The sequence below is a fragment of the Vanellus vanellus genome (assembly GCF_965231255.1).
Source record: "Vanellus vanellus genome assembly, chromosome: 9".
NCBI classification, from domain to species: domain Eukaryota; kingdom Metazoa; phylum Chordata; class Aves; order Charadriiformes; family Charadriidae; genus Vanellus; species Vanellus vanellus.
Genome location: NC_138914.1, coordinates 14,492,792 through 14,512,061, shown reverse-complemented (window position 1 = coordinate 14,512,061; position 19,270 = coordinate 14,492,792).

Here is a 19,270-nt window from a genome sequence, read left to right as displayed (position 1 = left end):
AATACCTGGGGAAAAAAAAAGCACAATACCAGATCCCAGGGTGCTCTGATTTACCACAGGAGAAAAATGTGGTGCGCTGCATAACAGGAGCCCACTGCCCAGCCTGGGCATGGGAGGCACAACCGATGGGACAGGGAGCATTAAGCACAGAGGTGGTGGTGCCAAGAGCTTCTCCAGTCCTCTCCCAGCCAAGACAGTGCAGGGTAACCCTGTGTTCCTCATCCATCATTGATCCCTGTAGTGAAGAAAGCAAGGGTGTCTTTCTGTGCAGGGCAATCCTCCAGCTCAAGAGAAAAAGCAACCAAGAGCTTCAGTCCCTGCTCCTGCCAGACCAGGACCTTTCATCATCATGGAGAAAAAAACAGAGAAATGCTTTTCTGCAACCATTTCCATCCACAAGGCTCCTAGAGCGCTTGGTCTTCTGCAACTGTGGTTAGCATAATACACCAGAGCAGGCACAACCTGGCAGGAGATCACAACGGAATTTATAGACCGAGTTGTACAAGGTGTCCCCAGGGCTGCAGGCAGGAGGTGGCCATTCTCCTTGCGATCTGGGCGGAAGGATGAGGTTTGGGAAGAGAGGTGGAAAGAAGGTTTTGTGTTCTTGAAGATGAGGTCCCACCCACTGCAGCACAGACTCTCCTCACCTTGCAGATGCTTCTGGTGCTGCTCTCTGCCAGAGAGAAAACACGGGACACAGGTGAATCAAGCCCCAAAAATAATCCACCAAAAGAAATCCAGCAGATCCATCTCCACCAGTGCAGAAGGTCAGGGCAGCCCAGGGAGAGCAGGCGAGGCTGGAGACAGAGCCACGGCCATCCCAGCAGGCACGGTCCCATCCCAGATGCCCCGCCAGTCACAGCAATGATGGAAACCACAGTAGGGAGCTCACTCACACATTTTACCACGTCCCTGCACCCCAAGCAATGTGAAACAAGACACTAAATAGGTGACACAGTGTTAGAAACATCAAGTCTTGTCTGTGCTCCAGCTTTCCCTGCTATACCCAGCGGAGAATTGCAGCTACAGGGTTTGCTGGGGTTGACGAAGCAAAGAGGAAGGAGAGGGACGGAGCCAGGCCAGAGGACATGGAGAGCGAAAAAAGATGGGGAAAGGAAAGACCCGGGGAAGGAGGGGGCTTGGGGCTAAATACAAGTGTTAGGGGAACAGAGAAGGGTTTGTAAGCACATAGATGGGAAGGCTGAGAGGGAGAGCCAAGGATAAATTGTTTTGATGAGTGCTCCAACCCTGAAATAAATATAACCACCCAAGGGGGCTGTGTGACTCAGTCTGACATTTTGGCTATTTTTTTTCATGCCACCAGATGTAATCAATTTAAGCTGGGGGGCGAGGGGGGAAGCACACACATATTTTTATTGCATTCTAATGTCCGCAAAAAAAAAAAAAAGGATATGTTTTGTTTTGTTTTTTTTCTAATCATAGTATATGGCACTTCACTCAAAACCAAGCATAAGCAGAACTTCCACCTGCCCTTCACCATCAGAGAAACAGGAGTTTTGGGGACTGGGGGCAGATCAGTCGGTCCAGGGTTAGCCAGAGCAGCCCCCTCATCTCCACTGCAGCAGGGCAAAAACCTCCGAGCTGAAGGAAGACGTAAAGGATAGCTGTGCGATTCTGTTCACATTCACTTCAATATGCACGAGGGAACAAATATGGCCAATAACATCCTAAGATATTGTCGTGCTGAAATTCTTTGTTTACCAAGAAACGACATGTTGAAAGCCCTTGGCATTTATGAAGCAGATGATTTCTATTCATTTATTTGAAGCATTTTACAGTACTTACCCAGACGCTTGGAGCGATTATCTTGCCAGATCTCATGTGGAGGACTGGGTCAGATGGGCGAGCTCCAGAAAAATCTCCGAGCGTCCTAGAGGAAGTGGTGTGGTACTCGGGTAGGTGGTGCTCGCCCCTCCAAGCCCATCCAGTACCAAGGCAAGGGAGGGGGGGGGCATCTTATTGCTTTCAGTTGTAGCTTCAATTGGGCATACACAAACTTTCAACTCCTGCCCAAACCTGCGGGGAAAAGTTTCTGCGCGCTGTTAAACAGCTCCTGCATTCCACCCAGAGGCTGGTGCTGTCCTGTGGTAGGTGAATAATTCTTATATTTACTCTCTGCAAAATATTTTGGGCTCTGGAGAGTTCTTGCTCAGGCGGACTCCTCCTGAATTAATAACAGCTTTGCCTTAGCAACAGCTAAGAAATGAGAAGAGTGCTGTGGAAATCACTATTTTTTAATTCATCCTGGTGATGGGCTCTGCAGATAAAAGTGCTGGAGGGAAATACCCATTCTCCCTTTCTGCCGTACATCTGCCCACGCATCTTCGGAGGAGCCATAGGAAGCTAGCCGAAGACAGGACCTAGGATCACATATCCGAAAACTAAGCAAAACTATTCACTGAATTGGCTACCAAGTCTCCATCCAACGACCAACATAACACCCTCTACATCTAAGATCTAAGCCATTTTATTTTAAAATCTACAAGGAGGTGGCATTCCTCAAGAGTTATTTCCACCATGGCTAGATCTTTGGATGTCTTCTCCTTGCATGGTTATTGGTTAAACCTACCCTTGTAGGGCCTCCCTTTTGTCAGACCTCTTTTACATAGCCCTACTCCCATTTCATAGGAGGCTCTGTGCTGAAGGCACAGAACAGGGGGGCTCTGTGAAGTTGCTCAGTTTTTAAAGATGATCTATAGTATTTCTTCATTTTCAACTCTGAACACATATTTTTTTCTCTCTTGAACACATCCCCAGAATCTTAAGCTTTACTTCAAAATCAAATACATCACATTTATTTAAAGTGTCACTGTTGCTCTTATCTATCGTGTTAATTATAAAGATATTTCCCCCCCTTTTAAGTGGGAGTCATTTGAAATACGTATAAATGATTCTATAGCATGACTTTCTTATCACCTATTCTAATGTTTCAAATCAAGTCATCCACCACGATGCATTCTGGGCATTTTGCAAATTAGCCATTTTGAATGCATTGTGCATTCAAGGAAGTATTTAATGTGTTCAGTGCATAGACTACAGCAATTTTGTACATGTATGTGCATGTCTGAAAGTAGCAAATTGATATCTACTCATGAGGATAATCTCTGAGCATTCAAGAAGTTGCCCCATCACAATGGGGTAGAGAAAGGAATAGAGAAAAATCTACATTTGTGCCATGACCTTATATTAACTTTGTAATACTATTAATCCTTGGACTGGAACTTGCTAACTTTTGATGATTTAATTAGTTCAGCTTAGTATTTGGTTATCCTAACTTTAGGCTGTCGAAGGAAAACAATCTTTAAGTTTGAAAATCCAGAGGAAAAATATGGATTAAACCACAAGACTCGCGTAAATGATAAATTCAATTCTGGAATTGCTGTTACAGGGTCAACATGAATGGAGGTCTCCCAGTTCCCAGAAGTAATTTTCAGTTCTCCAAGTCCTAAATAGATTTTTCTGTATTTCAACTGTCCTTAAAAAGAACCCACCAACAAACCAAAAGCCTTCTACCAGAGATACTCTTAAAAACCTGGTGTTAACTTAGTTAAGTCCAGCATCCTCGACCCAGATAGGAAAAAAGGCAACTTTCAAATCCAATACTTGCACTAAGATACCCATTTTAAATTTCCACAACTTTATAACTGATAAAATGCTTTTCCTTAAGCTGAATAATTTTTCTAGCCTCCTCACTAAGGAGATGGAACTGAAATCACACTAAAAAAAAAAAATAAATGTTGATGTATTAGACGTAGGGAGTGGGGATTTTTGCCTTTATGTTTTTGAATCATCCCTAAAAAAATAGAGCACATCAAAAACTAATGATCAAAATAATTTTTTTCAATAGAAAGTGTAGTTTACAAAAAATCTGAATGTTCCATGGAAAAACTTGAATTTTGCCAGAGCTGTTCAGTTTTCCACTGGGGGAGATCTAAATAAAAGATTTCCTTTTAAGTTCCAGTTGATTGAAATGTAAACTTTTAAGTCACTTTTCCAAATAAATAAACAAGTAAATAAATCAGAATCCATCATCTAAAGGTTTTCTTCAGCCTGACATCTCCTCAGACACAAAAGATGGACATTCATCACGGGGCAGAGATTAGCAAGGAACTCCACAAAAAGGACTCCAACCAGCACAGTCCTACCTTCAGCAAAAACGTGTCACTGGGCTAAGATGAAGCATGGAAAATTTCAACCCAAAAGGAATGAGTCTGAGAAAGATACGAGCGCAAGTGAAGAAGGACAGGCAGGAATAGCAGTTGGAGCTCAACCTCCGTTCCAGCAGCTCTTGCCAATGACTGTGAGCGCTAATAAGTAACAGTCCCCCTGTGCATGCCACGTGCAGCCAAGGCGAGATAGACGCATTCATTTCTGCCGTTAAACAGCCCAGAGTAGATACTGTCTGTGGTTGCATTAGTGGAGGTCCACACCAGCATCCTTACACTCAGGGGCAATGTCCCTTGGGACGCAATAAGTTAAGGGCAATGTCCTACTTTGCTGAGACTCCGTTTACCGATTCCTGCAGCTGCCAGTGGCTCGGGAGTCTTGCAAGCACCAGAGCTGGGGTTGGGTACCACCATCCCATACACATCTCCAGCACAGATTCAGGTCCTTCTGCATGTCTTCCTTGAGCATCGGGGATTGCCATGACTTCCAGATGACCAGCAAGGAGGGGGCCTGGAAGGTAACAGCACCAATTGCCAGTCCTTTTCCACCTCTACGCCTGTCAGGACTCATTCTGGCCAACCAGGACTTCTCCTGTTGCAGAAAGGGATGTTGCTCCTATAGGGAGGAAGGGTTTCATGGAGCCTTTCCTCTGCATGCCCAGTCTCTCCTTGTCCTCCTTGAGGAGCTGGCACTGCTGAGACCTGAGCTCAACTGGAGGCGACTGCAACCTGAGTCCTGTCCCAGCCCGAGAGCCCCACACAGCTTCTCCCCACACACATCTCTCTGTGCTCCCTCCTCAGAGCAGGACAACTGTCCCCAGAAGGCAGCTCTCAGCACAATTTTCAAACAATCCAATATAAATGGACCTTGTGAACCTATTTCTTCACAGTTTCTTCCTGCCCTGAAGCACCTTTTCTCTCTGTTCACCCTGCTGGGGCTCAGCAAAATGGGGGCTGTTTTCTTTTGCTCTGGAAAACGGAAAGAAAAACAACAAAAAAAAATACCAGCGTTGCCAACTCTTGCAATTTTAGTCCTGCAGTACTTGATGTTTTTCTTCACCCCCTCCCCAGCTTCTTGCTCCAATGTATTATGCAAAAAACTCAGATTTCATTTTAAAAAGAGAAGAAAAAGGAACAAATAGTTCACAGGCCTCCAGGTTCTAGAGAAAAGCTGAGAAACACAAGCTCAGTGCATCCTAAAGCACCCCCCAAACCAAAAAAGCAAGCATGAGGGAACCAATATTTATCACGTTCTTTTTGTTTTACTTTGTTTTAAGGAGGTGATTAAAAAATCCTCGTGACTTGAAGGACCCAATTGATTTTTGAGCCCTTGGGGTGTTACATGAAGGGTCAAGCTAATTCCACAGGTACCAGCAATGGCTTGTATTGGCCAGATTTCAGCTCCCAGTGTAGTGACACGGAGATGAGGAGAGGGTGGCATTTCCCCAGGACATGGAGGGCTTGGAGCCACATCTGCTCTGCTCACTCACCCCAGTGTGGGACCAAGAATGGCCTGGCCATGCCCACAGCTGCAGCACTAAGAGAGGCTCAAGGACAACTTCAAGCTGCGTGATCTCTCCATCTCCTGAGCTCATGCCCACCACCTCTCACAGCCTGGTCAGGGCTTCTCCCTAGCTCTGTGAGTTGTCTGGTGCAGGCAGTCCCAGGCTGGAGCTGACCCATGCTGCAGTTGGGCAGGGACCTCCACCACAGATCCTGGTGTGTGGGATCTCATGGGCGCCTGGTTGAGACAAAAAGGCTGGGGATCGACATTTCTAATCAGGGCGTTGGGACAGATTTACCTGCTGCATCAGTGCCTCAAGGGAATATCCCTGTTCCCCCCTCACTGCAAGCTTCTACCAGCTTGGAAAGCCTTGCAGAACAAGAGCACATGCATAGGTATTTTTACAGTCCTTTTCAGGTACACGCCTTGGTCAGATGCTTTCTCTAAAGCTGCTTGCTCCCTGCCTAGCCCAAGGGTTGGTAGCATCACAGCCCCGTGCCTGCTCCATCCCTGCCCAGCATAGCACCAGTGTTTGCTGGAATTGTCCCTCCCAGGAAAGGCTCCGTGTGTAACTGCAGCGCCTGATGTCAGGCCTGGCTGATTGCCCTCCGTTGTTAGGAGCAGGGATGAGTTTCTACGCCACACCTCAGCCATCAGGAAGCGAAGATGCATAAATACTCAGAGAGGTTGTGGAGTCTCTCACTCTGGAGACATTCAAAACCCACCTGGATGCTGTTCTGTGCGACTTGCTGTAGGTGACGCTGCTCTGGCAGTGGGTTGGACTTGATGACCTCCAGATGTCCCTTCCAACCCTGACCATTCTGTGCTTCTGTGAAATCTCAGCTGGAAGGTGGCTTGCAGCTCAGTGGGGTTTCAAAGTTGCTCTAAGGGATGATCCTTGGGTGTCATCCTTACAGGAAAATGAGCATCCATGTGAGACGTGGGCTTTTCTGGGAGAAACAGAAGATCCTAGGAGGTTAAAACATTGTGTGTAGACATGGACAGCGAGCCAAACAATGCTCAGAGATGCAGGGTGCACACAGAGAGCATGGGCTGCCTTCACATGCACCCCCATCATGTACTGGGGGATCGTTCACCGACCCCAAGGATGGGCCCTTCTGTGCTTGCTGGGTCTTTCCTTTGCACTTTTAAGAAATGTGCCAGGAGAGGCCGCATCATCCCTGTTTCAGGAACCTGCTTCAGAGGGAGGAGACACACTCAGATGAGGAGAGTAACTGGACCACTTGGAGATTTTACTTTTCTTCTGTCTTGTTTTGGCATTTCTATTTTTTTTTTTTTTTTTAAATCTAAAACACAAGTCATCCAACCTGAAATTTTGTGGCTGCTGTTTATGTATGGAAAATATTTAACAGTTCAAGTCAGAAAGCCCAAAATTCAGAAACTTAAGGACAATCCAAAACTCCTAGGGTCTTCAAAATCAGACTAAAAATACTATGAGAACAGGCACCCTTGGACCAGATGCTAATTTTCTGCAGCAGTGTGAAGGAATTAAAGCTGTCCTAAAGCACCAGCTGGGAACTCCCCTGACATTTTCGTGTCATCTGCTCCACGGTCCTCTTGTCTAGGCCATGCAGGGGTGGACTGGAGGCTTTCAGGGCCCTGCTGTAATCCAGCAAACCTTGGCTGGTAGAACCAGCCCCAGAAGAGATTCCAGCTGGCTTAAGTTAGAGCAGCCACGGGGCTGCTCTAACTTAAACCACCTGCCGGTTCAGTCCTGGGCCAGCTCTAGGATCTGGGAGGTATAAACGTGGCCGAAAGCCAACTTTGCCTGCTCTCTTCCTCATCTGTCCCAACGGGAGCTAGAGGTCCAAACCTCATTTAGAGATGTCTCTAGAATAAGGCTTCAAGAGGGACACCTTTGAGCTCCTGGATACCTTTGAAATCCAAGAACGGGGAATGCCACCATTTAGCCCCATCTTCCTTCCTTACCTTCTCTCATCACAGCACTTGCAATCACAATATTGAAGCCCAAACATGAGGAAATGTGCAAGGACAGGTTATTTCCTCGAACGGCTGATGCTTTCTGCCCTCATTTGACTTCCCAGGCAGCCTCTCCCCCGCAGCTCTGGTGTCTCCACTCCTGTAGGGAACCAAGCGATATATACCCAACAACGTTTCTTTTCCCCACCTCTTTTTAAAGAATGGAAAATAAGAAAACAAATTAAAACCAAACAAAACTTTCCTCAGATATTTCCAGAGCTGCCGATTCTGGTTTGAGCTTTGGCCATAAGATCAGAACCAATTTAAACAGCCCCGATTCACCCCTATACAGAGACACACATAATCATGTGCAATGGTAGGAATTACCCTGATAATACAGCCTGAATCGTCCTGCCCCTGCCCTTCCTCCTTGCCTCTTGCCCTGCAGCTAGCAAAGATAATGAGTAACAGTGATATTAAATAGGGATTTGGGTTTTTTTTTTTACCTTTTTTTTTTTTTCCCAGAAAGTGGATAACACACTACAGTAGATAGAAAAATCCATCCGACTTTATTTAACTGTAACATTTATTAAGAGCAGTGAAAAGGTCAGCACGGAGCTCCCAGCGTATGGGCTAAACTCCTTTCCCCAGCCTTGAATGCGACAAGAAAGCAGATCCTTTAAGATGCAACTATCTTAAGCTCCCCTCCGACGGTTAAACTCTTAGTAATTCTAGGTTTTGGAGACAAACGTCAAAGCAGAGGGCTCTTCCCTTCATTATTCAAGTAAAGGCCCCATCAATATTATCTGTAATAAGAATCTGCTGTTGACATGGCTCACCCCGCAGTTCCTGTTCCAGGCAGTAGTCCCTGTCAATAGGATTAAAGTGGAGGAATGCCTTTGACAAGTCCACCGGCTGCTGATTCATTGCTGCCATCAGGCTGCCGGCTGGGAAAGGCACCGGCCACCATTAGCCCGTCCTGCCGTGGCCAGCCGAGCGGCAAGCGGCCCCAAAGCTTGGATTTCTGGTGCTGGAGGGGACCTCCCTGGAGCTGCAGGAGGAAACGGGGAGAGGGAAAGTCTGCGAGTGGTTTGCACCGCTCATGTCCTACCATGTGTGCTTTTGGCTGAGTGATGGGCACACTGGCCGATGGGATGTTTTGAGGTGATTTGATGAGCAATGCTGATCCGAGTGCCACAGGGAAGCCATCCATCGTGCGTGGGATGGTGGGGAGTGTTTCCTCAGCCTCTGCCACCATCATCTCCGTGCCAGCGTGGGAGACCACATTACACATCGAGGTGAAAAAGGAACTCGCTGCCTCACACTGGAGCTGCGCGGTGCAGCCCCAAGCGCAGTCATGGCAGCTGCCGGACCCCAGACACAACGGCACCGGGAACCCACGGCAAGAGGCACAAACAGGTGACTGACTCGACTTTCTCCTGGAGTTCGGCCATGCTTTGTCGGTCATGAGGACATGGGGATGTGCTCAAGGGACCAGGAGCTACACCACAGCCAAAATGAAACAGCGCAGGTAAAAGCTCTGGAAGGAAAGCTCTGGGCACCAAGAGCTGCAGATTGCTGGTGCGTAGTTGGGCACATCCAGTCCTCGACAACACTGCCCTGTGTTTTCCTTCCCCTTTGCCTCCTTGCTTTATGCAGCTCTCCATACGAAGGCTCTGTCATTACCCACCGGCCCCCACAGCCCCGGGTTTGCAAAGCCACTGGCTCCCCCTCCCCTGCAGGCTGGTGGCTGAGGTGGAGGAGCCAGAGGAGGGATGGTGGAGGAGCCAGAGGAGGGATGGTGGAGGAGCCAGAGGAGGGATGGTGGAGGAGCCAGAGGAGGGATGGTGCAGCCCCACAGTGCTGCTTTCAGCCCCTCGAGCCCACTGGGTCTGACATTGGCTAAAAACCAGCACTGAGCCACAAAAGCAAAGGGAAAAAAACGTCAGCTGCCAGGGAAAATCCGAGCTTCCTAACCTTCTACCTCTCGACTCTTCAAGTGGCGCACGCGGGACACATGTGCGCACACATATACACATTAACACCCTCATCCTTTCCAGTGACTAAGCCCCTGTCTGATTCGTTCTGTTCCTGTCCCCTCAGGTGCTGAGGCCAGGTCAGGAAGCAGGCAGCCTAGAGTAAATAGATTAGCTCTTTTTTTAAATAAAACCTCTATTATTATCCTTAGGAAAAAGAATAACAACCCTCATTTTCAGGAATTGTTACATTTAATTAGGCTGCAGGTTCCACTGGGCTCTACAAACGGAGCCAAAAAAGCACGAATGTCAAAATATTCTGCACGCAAGATGAAAAGCCCTGAGCAGGGCAATCCGGTGAAAGGGAGCCCTGTCAGCCCGCCTGTCAACCGCGCTGCAGATTTTTCAAACCTAATTAAAATGATCTTTAATTTTTTTTTTCTTCTCTTTTTAAAGAAGCACATTTTTCTTTCTTTTTTTTTTTTTTTTCCACCCCTTTTAGTTTTTAATCAGCCTGATTTCCTGCATTGAGCCAGCTAGGAGGAAAGTGAAAGGGAGACTTTGCACAGGCATCCAGGGGTGGAAAACAAGAGGAGCGGTGGCTGTTCAGGCAGCGAAGCCCTCGCTGCAGCTCGCCACGCACCCGCTGTTTACTCACACATGAGATCAGCCCTAACAGGAAGAACAAGGTACCAAATTCTGTCCCTGCCTGTTTCCTGCCACCTTCGGGGGGAATGGGACCTTTCAGGCTCTTTGTAAATAAACAGGAGCGCATCAAAGGGACACCTGACCGCTGCACCCATTTTTGGCAAAACTAGAACATCTCACAGGCGCTTGAATTTTTGGCTGACAGCTCCGACCAAAAGGGCCTTTACTGCCCTGAGATTAGCAGCTCTGATGCTTTGGAGCTGATAGAGGAAGCCAGTTTGCAAATCCCGAAATGGGAGAGCTTGAGCCACCAATTAATTTTGCTCGCATCTATGTCTTGCCTTCACGGGGCCCGCCACTCCCTCTCCCTCACTGGGATCGTTGTTTACATGTGTAAAGTTATTTGGATGGGCTGATCTCACCAAAGCGGTCCGTGGAGTCCTGCAGCAAAACGAGAGGTTGCCGAGATGGAGGGGGCAGCACAGGGCAGAGCAAGTCATTACAACTAATAACCAACATGATAAAAATGGGCATAAATAGGGATAAAGAGATTTAAAACAAGAAACTGATGCTTAAGAGAAGGTTGGGTCAACAGTTATACAAACACAAATTTCCCCTACCCTGCTCTAGTGTCTCCAAGAAATGCATTTGCTTACTTAACCATTTTTTTTGTCAGCCGAGTTTCCTAGAGAAACAACTCTTTTTGTGATCGTGCTGTGGGTGTGTCCATCTCTCTCTCCCTAATAAAACTTCTGAACTCTACTGGCCAATTTCAACCAAGCTTGCCAGAAAAGCGGAGTCCTCAAAGAAACTAACTGCTTACAAGTCTTCCCGGGGCTGGGTAGACAAGAGAAAGCTGAGCCCGCGCTGAGAGAAAGGCTGCGGTGTGCGCTCACTTGATATTAAACACCAGAGCATCCAACCTTGAGCTGCCTCATACGTTTCTCCACGTGAAGCCACGCTTCACTGAATCGCCCCGAAGTGCGCTCTCAAAACAGCAGCATCCGAGCTGCTCTGCGCTGAGAATCTAAAATCGTGGTGACTGACAGTCCCTTTTACTGAGAAATGCCAATAAATAGAGGGGGGTCGGCAAGGGAAGTGGCCCCAGCCAGGTAAAATGAGGTGTCTGTGGTCACAGGGTAGCACCATGCCAAAATCAGGTCTCCAGCCACCCAAGCTGGTCTTCAGCCCTTCCTGCACCAAAACCACCTCCTGGGCACTCACAGGATGGGAGACCAGAAGCCAAAGCTGGGGTCACCTTCAGCTGGTGTCGCCTCTTTCATGCAACGTCCCAGCTGCAGGGTCTTTCCTGCTGCTCGGGCGAGGAGGAGCGGAGGCAGGAGCAGCCCGGCTACCGTGGGAGTCAGCGACTTGTAAACTGAGAGCGTTTGACCCAGGATCAGCCAGAGGGAAGAACGCTCCCACAAGGTCAGTCTCCTACAGCATCAATTTTCAGCCTCGACTTGCACTTTAAAAGCAGGTCGGGAAAGGCCTGCTGCAGCCATCTCTCTCTCACGCGAGGGCACGGGGATGCTCCTGGTTGGGGTGGGAGCACGGAGGTGAGCTGGGAGCTGCCGTGCTCCTACAGAGCTCAAGTGCTGGTGAGGAGGAGGTCTTGGAGAGCACAACGGGGTGAATTAACAGCCCCACCAGGGCTGCTCAGTGCCAGCACGAGAAAAAATTCTGATTAAGAGAGTCTCTCCTTCTCCACGTTGGGTTTAGGATAGTTTTGCGCAGCCAGGTTTAGGGTGCACTAAATGAAGGAAAAAAGCCAAGGGGAAGCCAAAGGTTTGAACGTGGCAATGAGGTCCTGTTGTCCAAGCTAGTGAAGGAGGCAGCAGAGAGGGAAGGAAAAGGACATTTCAAATCAGGGGGGTGTCTCGGTTTCAATAATCTTACCCCTGCTCCCACATAATTTAAATTTTGGAAGCTCCTCCAAATAGCACAATGATCCATTTTGCTGTGATGTCCCGGCACTTCCCCTTCCCTCTCATCAACCCCTTACTACATCTCATCAGAAACACCCTCTTATCTGCTGAAAAAAAAAAAAAAAAAAAAAAAAAAAAAAAAAAAAAAAAAAAAAATTAAAGCATCTTCCGTAGGACCAAAACCCCTCAGCCGGAGCCAAAGGAAACCTGGCTGGTTTTACCCTGCGATTGCTCAGGGAAAATTCACCCGTGTGACCTCCGTGTCCCACAAAAGAGATGAAATCGAGACTTGCGCAAGGTGCTGCAGGGGAGGGATGGACGGACGGACGGGTTTGCCCTCCCGGTGACCAAGCTGGCATCTTGCGTGCCTGGGAATCATGTCCGTAGGGGAATAGATGGAGCCGGCATTTTTGGGCCCCTGCGACTGGCTGTCCAGCTAGTAATTTAGCAAAGGGTGAGCAGGTAATTTCCTGTTGGACTGGTCCGTTGGAAGGGCCTTTCCCCTCCGGGGAGCTGGTGGCTACGCAGCCAAGCCTGAAGACGCGCAGGAGCAAAGCGTGCTCCCCGCTTTTATAGCGGGGCTGGTTTGCCTGCGCTGCCGTCATCCCCAGGGTGAGCAGTGCCGTAAGACATTTGAGGCTCTCCCCTGCAGAGGGTAAAAAGTCAAAAGGGTATTAAGCTGTCAGATTGGGGCAATTTATGTGTATAAACAGAGCCCTGTTTTGCTGATTTACACCCTGATAGCACATGGCCCACAGGTAACGAACGCAGCACATCCCCACATCTGCCAGTGGAAGCAGTTTGGATTGACTGACCCATAAAACTGCGAGGCCTGAAGTTATCTGGCTTCACATCTACATATACACACGCAAACAACCACAGCCAGCAAGTGCTCATGGAGTAACATGATATAAGCAATAAACGCTTTCCCCCAGCAAAAGTTAGGAGGGAGATTAGATAAGGCGGCTAAAACAAACTTTAACCACCGCGGTGGGAGCTCAGCCGGCCTGTCCTTTTACTCGGCTGAATAAGCCGTGGCGTAGGGAGCCCGCGGCACCGGTCACCCTGCGGTGCTGGTTTCCCATCGGGCACGTCGTCCCCTGCTCTGTGAAAGCAATCTCGCCCCCATCGTTACAAGAGAGCTGTGCCTCCCTCCCGAGCCCGGGGTCCAGTTAAGACTGGCCTCCCCTAGGGAAGGGCCCCGAACCCTTTTTTCCCTTTTGGAAATGCTCCCGTTGGGAAGCCAGGGAGGCCGCTGGCATCCGTGGGCATAGGGGAGAGGGAGGCAGCTCTGGCGCCATTGCTCCCCTCCCAGGTGGTGCAATACAGCTCCCTCGACTACATTGCATAACCCAACCCCGCTCCCTCCCTCCCACCTTCCCAGCAAAAAATCACAGTTGAAACTGCCCCGGGAACCTCCATCCTTCCCCCTCCAACGACACCAAGAAAGCAGGTTACCCCCTGACCGCTGACACCCGAGGGTGAGACTGATGGAGGCACAGACGGGTGCCTGCCCCCGATATATGCCACAGGGCAGCGTTTGCTTCCCATCGTCGCAATTCATGCCTTCACATCGTCGTGCCGCTGCGGGGATGTGAGCAGCCGCTACATTCCCATTCTGCCCAGCAGACTTCAGTGTCAATTGCATGCTTTGGGCAAAAATAACAATTGGAAAATATAATTGCATTTATCATGTTGGCGACTCGGCCGGCTACATAAGAATGTTACATAGCAAAACCGCAGAGTTCAGCCTGTTTCCACACAGGCAGCAGAACAATGACTGGCAGGAGTCCCCTGACATCAGACACTCGTCTTTAACTCAAGCAATTCTTCCACCAACGTCTCCACTCCACCAACCTGGGATGCCACAGCAGCCCAGCCTGCAGGTGACCCCGAAGCTGACGGAGATACTGCCGGCCAGAGGACAACTTCCAACAACAACTAAGCAGGCAGGAATACCATAACAGACTTATTCAACTATTTTGTCAACAGAGGCTCGGAAAGATGTAGGATTAAACTTCGCAAACGGCGCCACGATTCACAGGAAATTAAACTTCCCATGCTACAGGCAGCAGTGACGGGTGGCAGATTATGGAAGAGGCAAGTGATGGCTCTTCCAGCATCGCCGCAGACCACACAGATAGGTGAATTGCAGCGGTGCCTCTTACGGTGACTTTTTGCCCTACGCAGCACTGTATGTTATTTCAGCTCAGACTTACTTTCTTTGCTTAGCCTAACTCTGCTCCAGTGTAACCTGGCCACTGTGCTTGCACACTGCTTTCTGGCATAATTCAGCTCATTAGAACATGCTACTAACCTGCTTTGATGATACATAGATGGAGTTAAGGCAGCGCTATTCGCATCTCAAAGAGTCCAAGTAAGAAAAACTACTGAGTTATGAAAGGCTCCATCTCTTCTAACTGATGGTTGCCACAAAAGTCCTGCCCATCATCTTGGACTGTAGTTACTGGGCAGCCACTCTGAAAGTTATATTGGTCCAGCGATCCAGGCAGAAACCAGGTCACCAAAAGAGAGTCTGCCCAAGCACCAAGCAAATCCAGCTCCTCAGCTGGTTGTGTGATCACTTCATCCAACACAAGAGACAAAACGGGGCGGGAAGGGGAAGAGCAATGCTGCCCCTTTTGGATGCAGTGCCCAGCTAGATGGATTAGCCAGAACATGAATTTGTTCCCAAAAGCACTGTAAGCAAGTGTAAGTTAAAATGGGTCCCTCTTGGATACAGCGTTCAATGTCTTCTCACTGTCTGGTGTGTAAATTATGTCAGTTGTAGACTCCCTTGGACCTCATTGAATTGGCATAAAAACATCCAAATGAATCTGCCTGAGGCATTCCTCTACTCACAAGATATAAACAGTTGGCAGTGACTGACCTGCCACTTGTCAATGCATTCTCCTAGCCTGATCCTGCAGAATAAAATTAATTTTGAGATGTTGAGCTGTTCATTCAGGAAGTCATACTACATTGGTTTAAAAATCACTTTTTTTTTTTTCGCCTTTCTGTATAGACCAGGATAAAAAGTGTCTAAGAAATCTAGGGGTAGGTCTACCTCCTCCAAACCGTTGGCACTTTTGATACCAACTTCAACATGAGCAGGACTTTAGCTTTTACTTACATGCAGACGTCACTCACCAACCTGGCTATGCCACTGTAGCGATGCTAGTTTAATCCTGCCGAGATACGGATACTCTGTGAGCAGGTGTGCCATGAGTTACTGAACTTCACCAAAGCTCCCAGATGACACAAGTTAATTCCTGACGAAGCAGACTCACTGAAGCCTTTCTCTCCATCAGAGTGCCTCCATGCTCAGCCTCCAGTTACTGCACAGTGGTCTGCTAGAAAAAAAAAATAATCTTAGTATCTACTTCACTCCCCACATCTGCAAACTGGGACCAGCTCTATCCTCAGCTTTGCTCTGGTGGCTCAACACACGGGGTCACTCAGGGCTTTGCCACCCTTCCAAAACTTTCTTGGCTCTTCCCCAAACCCTCTCCAACATATTGATATTTTTATTCACCACAGCAGCACTGCCATCAGGAACAAATGTATTGGAGACCCTCCTCTTCTCTTTCTACTTCGAAGTGTCCTCCCCGCTCACTTACAGCCCGGCACCGGGACCATCCATTCAGCTGACTTTCGCCCACTGAAGCAAGTTTCCCAAAATCATCTTCAGTGTCCTGCTTCCTGGAGTCCATTGTCCTATAAATGCAGCTTTTATTCTTTGTTCTTGCACTCACCTGCCTCACCATATTTGTTGTTTGTTGAGCCTGTCTCCCCAAGTGCTCTGTATTCCTCCCTATCGGTGACCTCTCCTCTTCATTATTTACCTCTTGCTGGCTTGTTACACCATCAGACGACCACATCAGCGGTGATTTTACATTTTCTTCTATGTCATTGATAAAGATATTAAATGCAAGAATACAGGAGGGACTTTGCTACAAACACAGCTGGCGGATGATTTACAGTTACATTTGGAGACCTGTCAGGGAGCCAGGTTTTAATCCATTTAATGCGCACCCTTTTGATTTTACACTGCTCTAGATCCTTAATCAAAATGTCATGTGGTACCCAGTCAAATGTCTCACAGAAGTCTTGTACACTATTATCACTTTTATCAACTAAACCAAAGAGAGACATCACATTCTATTTTCCATGAACTCATGCTGATTGGCATTAATTACAATTTTCTTCGTTTAACTGCTCATGGACTCCCACGAACAAGGACTAACTTGTACCACCCACCGCACCACTAACAGCGTCCCTCTGACTCATCCTTGGCCACAGAGCACGTGTATTTGGAGAACAGGAATCCTGAAATACCCAAGGCTGGAGCTGGGCACAAGCGAAGTTGGCCGCCATCTGAAGTAGCACATTATGGGGACCACAGAAACAATCATGGTCTTATCGAGGGTTTTGCCTCTTCCAGAGGGCTGGAAGGGCAGATGAGCTGCTCCTGTCTCAGACACTGAAGGAAGGATGTGAAGAACGGCTCTGACAGATAGGGGAATCGGCCATCACCAGTCTTTGGGGTAGCACTGAGATCCACACTGAAACCCTCTCTTCCCCCAGGTAAAAACTTACATGTGGTCAGAAGAGTCTTTTTCGTGGGACACCGGCTGATAGAAAGCGTTTGTATCATTGCAAAGAGGCCAAAGCTGTTTGTTCAGCATATAGATAAGACTGAATTATGCTTATAGCAATAACACAGTGGATATTATCTTGCTATCACAGCTATTTAGTTTTATTCCTTGAAGGTTGGAAGTAATTCATTAGTTCACGCCCGAGTCAATGCTTTGGTTCTTTAAACTCTGCAAGCGAAGTTTGGAGAGCCATCCCGCAGCACCTACCCCGATACTGAAACTTCTATAACCCTGGGTTGTTCCTTTTTTTTTTTTTTTTTTTTTAAATCTGCAAATCATTGTCTAAGTGTCCCAAGTGGAAGTAATTCTTCACCAAGGAACTACGGAGAATGAAAGGAAACAAGATTTTTTTGCTTCAAACATCCCAAACATGCTGGTTTTCATTTTGATGTAGTTGGTATTTTTCAAACATTTGGAGCAGCACAAAAGATTTTGTTTCACTCAAGACAATTTTTTGAAGGAGGTACTATTTTTTTTTTCTTTTAATGATTTAAATAAAACTGAAGGAAATTTCTAGGAAAAAATGTTTCACGTTTTGTGGGAGGACAGAAAATATAAGTTCAGGTCCTTCCAATGCAATAGCTCATACACATGAAGATGAAGTCAATAAACATTCCAGCATCACTGAAACCATATTTATTTATTTCCAACAAATGTTTTAACTGAGGGATTATTGCAATCTCCAGTCCTGGACTTACTGCTAGCATTCACCTACAGCCCATCTCATTTCGGGTGTGCAATCTTTAGTTAAGAGTAGAGATGAAAACCTTTATTACTAGCACAAAAAATAATTCCTGTAAGCAAACCTGCTTGGGTGAAATAAGAAGTATCCAATGTAGCTGCCTAGAAAGCCCTTCTGAACTTTGAGCTTAACAGTCCCATACACCCAAGCATCAGAAGCAGGGCAGGGTGGGGGACATAAGGCTGCATCTCCCCAGACAGGACCATTCTATATGATTTTTTTCATTTTTCCACTTGTCCTACACTGAAGAAAATGACCGTGCTGGACAGTAGAGATGTTCCCCTGCTCAGTGCTGATTATACACGGGGCTCTTCTCTGTCCCAGGCAACAACACAGGAGACTGGTTTTCAGCTGTAAGAGACTCTCTGGCCCTGTGTTTTTCATCTTTCCTCCACTTAAGGCGAAATCTTGGCAGAACATGCTGGAAAAACACAAAGGATATTGTAATCTCGGGGTTAATGGCTATGCTGCTGAAAACTTCGCAGAGGCTTTGACTTATCTCATTAGCGAGCCAGAGAACTGCTTTGGCATTAGATGTCACCTATGCATTTCTAACAGTCCCCAACATCAGTAAATCTCAGCAAACATCCCCTCGCTGCAGCCCAAGTGCCTGCAAGGGTGCTAATCCCCAGTCAATGTTCACTTGACTAAATTATTTTTAAAAGATGATGCAGCTAATACTCCTTATTCCAGAGAATCCTGCATTGTTTTCCTTGCAAATTGCTCCTCCAAAAGGATAAAAGCTACAGCTTCTCACTTTCCACTCCAAAATAACCCTTCTCGGCTGGAGCAGCAGCCTGCGAACTTCCCCAGGAAAAGTGAGATGCATCTGGTGAGTCACAGCCTGGTCCCCAACCACGGCTGAGTCTGGTGCTACTGGTCGGTGTGTCGGTCCGGGGGGGCCGCGTCTGCGTCTAATCACATGTCGCTCTTTGTGCTGTGCCTCGCGTTTATGGCCATATCCCTCCGTGTGGATGAGGACGTCCCCCTCGCTGGTGGTGCTGGGGGGGAGCAGGAGCGAGGCCATGCAGGAGTCAGCGGCATTGAAGGGCTCTGCGCTGGCAGAACAATGGGTTCGCTCCAGGCACAGCTACTGACTTTTAACAGCTCTTTGCCAGTAACCCCACACAGGATTGCATCATGGAAAATCCTAGTGGAAAGCCAGGAACAAAGGAAAGATGTCAGGCTGCTTTTAAAAGGGATGTCTTCTCGGGGCACAGGAAGCCCTTTGGTGGCCAGGGCGGGAAGGGTCAGCCAGAGGAACCTGGGCTCCCTTAAAGGCTGGGGGCAAATCTGGAGACATACACCAGACGGGAGAGCTGGAGAAAAGGGCAACGCTCAGGAGGCGGCAGCTTCGCCTCGCTCTGCGGCGCTCGTGCATTGTCTAGGGATGAAGCGCGTGTGTCTGTGTGGAAAAAATTCCTATGCAGACGCTGTGTCCCTTTATTGAATTGTCCCCATGGTCCCCAAAGCATCTAGAGTGCCCATCACGACAGAGAATGCGGCAATGCCCATAAGCTACTGAGCTCTCATGTCTGATCCAACATCCCCAGAAAGGGAGCCAGGCAAGGAACGTGTGTCCCTGAGAGCCAGGGCTGGGGACACTGCCTGGACTCTGTCCAGGCTCGGCTAGCTGGAAAGCACCCAGGGCTGGTTTTATAATGGTGTGTGACACCATACCCGAGG